The following is a 6,000-nucleotide window of genomic DNA, read 5'->3' as shown; positions in this document are numbered from 1 at the left end:
TCCGTATCTGGAGGAGAGCAGCCGAAGAAGCGATGTTGCAGGACTTGCCAGGCTGGGACAGAAAAGGTGGGAGAGTTTCCACCTCACCAAGCGCTCCTTCTCTCCCGATCTCTTTGTCTCTCTCTCCACTTGAACTGGAGCTCTGAGCCACCAGCCTCGGAAGCAGCCCGGGGACAGCACAGCTGCCATACTGGAGAGACCACGTGGAGACAGTGGCAGCCCGCAGCTCTGGAGTCTCCCCATCCAGGCACCAGACCTGTGCGGGGGCGAGTCCAGCCGCAGACACCGACTGCAAGTGGGGGACACACCCAGCGCCAGAGCCGCCTCAGTGAACCCAGTCAACCCGTGGGCCCGCCACACGTAACACTCCAGGACAGTGGTGGTATCAAGCCAGTGGCTTTTGGGGTGATCTGCCACGCGATGCTGGGTAACTTGACAGGAGGTGAGGCAGGACGGGTGGATGCAGAAGCTCTAGGCGGGCACACAAGCAGAGGGGAGCCGGTGGGCCATCCCTTCCAACTGCTCTTCCAATTCTCTGGTGCGCTCGGGGAAGCAGGAAGCTGGGTTATCAGCTAAGGGTGAGCAGCCGGCATGAGGGGCTGGGGGTAGAAGAGAGGGGAAGGTGGACAGAGCCCTCCAGGAAGAGGAAGTTGGGTGTGATTACCTGGTGGCAGGTAGAACCTCTCACCTTTCTGTATTGCATCGGTATTCCCCTTCCGGTCTTTATTATATAATTTTGCATGGCTATGATCTGGTTAGATTTAATAACTTGCAGCAAAATTCTTCTCCATCCTCCGCTCATCTACCCAGTAGCCAGTCTGAAGGCCAACATACCAGACAACCCCTGCGGGCTGCTATGAGCCAGACTTCAGGGGACAACAGCTAGGTGCCCTCAGCTACTCCTCCCATTTATTTTCAAGATCACAGAGCAGAAAAAAAGCCAAGTTGCCTGAGTTGAAAAGGAAGTGTTGGAATATGCAGTTCTGGTGGAGGGAGTCACCGAAACCAAGCTATGGAAGCAAAGGATGTCATGGCGCGGTGGGGATCCCGCAAATGGATGGGCTGCGTTGCACCAGAGGTGATGGCCAACTGGAGAATCAGGAGAAAGAAACCTGCAGGAGGCAAGGAGTGGGGAGCAATTGTGGGAAACCCTTGAATTTGAATTCACTAACCTTTTGTCATGTTGCCATGACACTGAACTGTTTGAGAACTAGATGTGCATTGTATACATCACCTTAGGGGCTAACGGAGGGCAGAGAATAAGGGAAGTTATGTGCTATTGTTTTATAGGCCAGCCTCCACTGGGAATTTCCCTAAAAGACTTATGACCAAATATCCCCTTTTCGCAAATTTTGAAATACTCCTAATTATAGGCTAACCTCTGTAAAGTGTAATTACCATGGACATCAAAGTTTCATTATATAACAACCAAAAAATTAAGTACAAGGATATAACCCACTTACTTAAATAAAGAGACTTTTTATCATTTCCCTTCTACCATTTTAGCCCAACAGACCTAGCTTTCAAAATAAAAGAGTAAAATGATATAAAGTAGTCTTACATAAATTAGGAACTCAACAGCTACTACGCATCTCAACAGGCACCAAAGACCGTAAGATATTAAATCTTACTTGACATTATACCCTATCCCCCTTTTTACATAAATCACAATTGGCACACTTTTTTTGTAATGGGCCAGTCAGTAAATATTTTGTTTTGCAGGCCACATGGTCTCTGTCACAACTACTCAAATTTGTCCCTGCAGGGCAAAAGCAGTTACAGACAACATGTAAACAAATACACAAACAATAAAGCTATCGTGGGCACAAAAATTTGACTTTAATATAACTTTTATGGGCCACAAAATAGTATCTTCCTTTGAGTTTTTCAATCATTTAAAGAGATAAAAAAAAATTCTTAGTCTGTGGGCTATACAAAAACAGGTGGCAGGCTGGATATGACCCACGGCCATCACTTGCCATCCCAGGCCTAAACTTCGGTGGGCTTCAGAGATATACATGCTCTATTCTTGGGGTGCAAAGACACTGGTTGGCTCATCTGTAATGACTGTTTTAAATTTCAACACCATCTTCCCTACTTTTAAACCATCAATTTTGATTAATTTAGTATACGAATTCCTTACTATCTCTTCGGCGATGAAGAACTTTGCTACAGTTAACTACTGTTGTTTTGGCATGTTCCCTCTAACACTCATCTCCCCCTTCCTGCATCTATTTCACACAGTGAGAAGCAGTTCAGTACTAGCGGGGGCTTCGTCAGTGGAGAGGTTTGATTGTCAATCCTTATTCTGCCACCTGAGCGCTCTCTGACTTCGGTGAATCACTTTCCCTCCTGAGCCTCTGATTTCTCAACTGTCAAATGGTTAGAACGCAGGGCTCTCTTGTGAAACTATTAAGAAAAATAGGTAACCCATTTACTCAGGCAAACCGTCATCACAGATTAACCAACATTTAGTAAGTGTCTAGTATGTGCATTAAAAACATCAGGAATATACGATACTTAATTTCTAGCTTGCTTTTTCCATTTACCATTATATCATGAGTATTTTCTTATGTCATTCACTATTCTTTTAAGAAATATGATTTGATGGTTACATAACATTCCACTTAATGGGTGGACCACAATTAATTAACCCCTTCCCAACACTGGACATGAGATATTCTCTTTGCCATGCTGCATAGACTATCTTCGTAAATTGTTTGCGACATCCCTGATTGTTTCTTTAAGAGTTTCTAGAAGTGGAGTTTCCATATCAAAGGGTCTGACCTATAAGTATTCATAAGATTGATTGATTCATAAGATTTTCCTATGCTGTCTGGCCTTTTCTATTTCTTCTTTTAAAAGTTGTTTTCATCTCTTTCCTTATAAAAGATGTCCCAATTTTTTTTCAGGAGTAAATTATCATAATTGAAGCCCACGGTGACTGACTGTGTCCCGGGTGGAAGTGTGTGCCGGGCCGGCTTGGTCGAGGTAGAGCAGAGGGGTCTCGCTACCAGAGTCGAGCTGCCCAGCCAAGACCACAAGCTCTTACCCTCTTGAAGCCCCAGCTCCCTCACCTGTGCCTCACAAGGCTGCTTGGAGGGTGAAATCGACACAGAGACATCCAGCCCTTAGCATGAATGCTCAGTTTGTAGTAAGTGGTCAATAAATGTGACCTGTCTTTATTACGATCAATCATATCATGCCATCCCTCAAGGGGCAAAGGCAGATGCGGGCATGGGTTTGCCTAAAAATAGACATCTGAGTTTCTAGGAAATGAAACTTTAAGCGCTTGCTTCCTTTGCAACATAGTGCCCTGTGGTTAACCCTTCATTAGACCTTAGACACGAAATGAGCCCAGGCGCCAACATTCAGATCCAGAAGTTAGAGTGGGTTCCTGGTGCAGGCACTCCATTGTGTCTAACTGGGGTGACAAAATCATTTCAAGAAAAGGTCACTGATGTCTTTTTGTGAAGAACTTTGGGCATACCTAATAACGCACAGCACTTGCAAAGGATTTGAACATATATTTTGTTATCTGAGCCCCTGCAATGGCCCTGCAAGGCAACTGGAGAGGTGCAGTGATGATCATTTTATAGCCAAAAAAAGTTGAGCTTCAGAGGGCTTAGGTGATACGCCCAAGGTCCCCCAGCTAGTGACTGGGAGAGCCAGCACTGACAGACCCTCTCCTCGACTAAACTTTAGTCAGGCTCCTCTAAGTCACTAGGCCTTGATTTGGGGGCTTCTGTGTCCGTGTGGCCAGTTTTAGCAAGAATCCTGTTAGGTCAGTTTAGCAAGAATCCCTCACCACGATATGTGATCATCCTTGCTATCTGATCAAGCCTCTCATCCGTACCATCCCCCAGGTGATACCCCATCTCCCCGGCCCGCTTTCAGCAAGAGCCCTGTCAGGTCGGTCCAGCCAGAACGCCCCCTAACCCTGATGTTTCCTCTTAGTAATTTTCCAACCACTGACCCCCACTCTGCTCCTGGCCTATAAATCCCCATGTGTCTCTGCTGTATTTGGAACTGAGCCCAGTCCTATACTAAGGTCTCGTTGCCCCACCTGCTTTACCTACTGTCCGCTTCTGGTTTCTCTGACCATACGCGAGCCCAGGCTCCTGTATTCCCCGTCCTGCCCGCCTCCCCCGCTGCCACACACACATACTCGTTCAGTCGCCACCAAATGCTAGAAAAGGCAGAAAGGAACTTCAGTGATTTCTACGGCGTTAAAGCCAAAAAGGTGAGGTGAAGAAAGTTAGACCCATAGAAGCTATTTCCCCAATTCAAACGACCGCTCCTCCTCAGGGCGGGACGCAGTAACTCCCGTCGGAAGTTGCACAGAGCAAGTATTGATTAATCTGAAATTACAAAAGACCCCCATGAGTAATCGTGATTGTGAAAGATCATGGAAGAAGTTTTCCTCAGCAGATAACCGAAGTACAGATACTTCAACATCTCTCTTGCCAGCCGGTTTCAGTTCTTCCCACAAAAAAATGACAGATAACACTTTTTAGGGATCTCTTAGCTGTCCTTACCATTTTTAGTCTTCTTCCAAAATGAAACAGAGAGGTCTGGTTGAAGAGAGCAGAGCATGAGAGGTGTCAAGATCAGCCTGAGATGGACCCAATAGCATCAACTAAGGTAAAGAGAAAACACCAAACTTTACATTTCAGAGACAGCAAAGTACTGAAGCTTCAAAGCGTGCTGGGAGCATGGCTCTAATACATGCTGCTGAAAACACCTATTAATAGTATTTACTTCCTGAAAGTTACCTAGACTAGAGACACACTCCAGAAAACCATTTCTAACATTATTCAAAAGTCTGACTTTATCTTCGAAGAAATGACATTTGAGACTACCAAAACTCATTAGATTCTAAAAGAAATTTTTCTTTTGCATATGATTTGGGTTCCCTCTCCTCCCCTCCCCTCTCTCTAAGAATGGCTCATAGATCTAGTTATTTAAATGATCTGAGTCTGTCCCAGTGTTGAAAATACCTTTCTTGGCTGCATGGAGTGATTCGAGGTCTGGAGTCTTCTGAAGTGAAGAGATAGGCTGCAGGAAACCTAGAGTCACAGAGACTCCAGGCTGCCAGCCGTGGAGTTTCCAAGTGCAAAGACAAGGTTAGGGGGTTGGGGGGAGGAGCGTGACTATTTAAGCCATCGCAGGCATGAGGTCTGCAGAAGCAGCAGGTTCCTCTTATTTCTACCACCACAATCGGGGCAATGTCATGTCTAAGTCCAAGCAACCTGGTTGATCGATCTCCTTTTTTCTAGGAGTTTCTGCACCTCAGCACTACTGCCATTTTTGGTGAGATAATTCTTTGTGGCATCATAAGATGTTTAGCAGCACCCCTGACTTGAACCCACTAGACGCCAGTAGCACTGCCCCTTGACAATCACAGATACCTCCAGACATTGCAAAATATCCCCTGGGGGGCAGAAGTGCCCCAGATTGAGAACCACTGTTCCACAAGTGTCTTAGAGACACGTCTAAATTTCCCTCATTCTGTCTTAGGCCCAGCTGAAAGGGACTCTGGTTTCTAAGCAGGGGCAGAGCTTCCAGTTGGTTCCCTCGCTTCAATGAAACGAGGGCAGCTGCACTCGCAGTCCAGGGTCATGTAAAACCTGCTTCTCAAAGTGGGCTTCCCGGGAGAATCGCTCCCTTCTGAACTGATTATTGGCGCCTTTTGGAGGTAGAGTCAAAATATCAGTAGTTACGTTTAAAGGTCTTTAGTCCGCCTAGTCGCCCCGGAGAGAATTTGAAAATTGCCAAGTGTGCCACAAGAAACACAGCTGACAGCCATCAGCCATCAGGGTTAATCTACTGAATTGAAAAGTCAATAGTGCCCCAGATCAGCTGAAAACCTATTAGATACAATAATAAGTGATCTTTACTGAGAGTTTATTATGAACCAGACACTGTTTTAACTGCCTAATGTGTATGATCTCATCAAATACTAAAAAAAATGAAGTAAATATCTTATTATCCTTTCTT

The sequence above is a fragment of the Eschrichtius robustus genome, chromosome X, assembly GCF_028021215.1.
Source record: "Eschrichtius robustus isolate mEscRob2 chromosome X, mEscRob2.pri, whole genome shotgun sequence".
In the NCBI taxonomy this organism is placed as follows: Eukaryota; Metazoa; Chordata; class Mammalia; order Artiodactyla; family Eschrichtiidae; genus Eschrichtius; species Eschrichtius robustus.
This window is presented reverse-complemented; position numbering follows the sequence as displayed.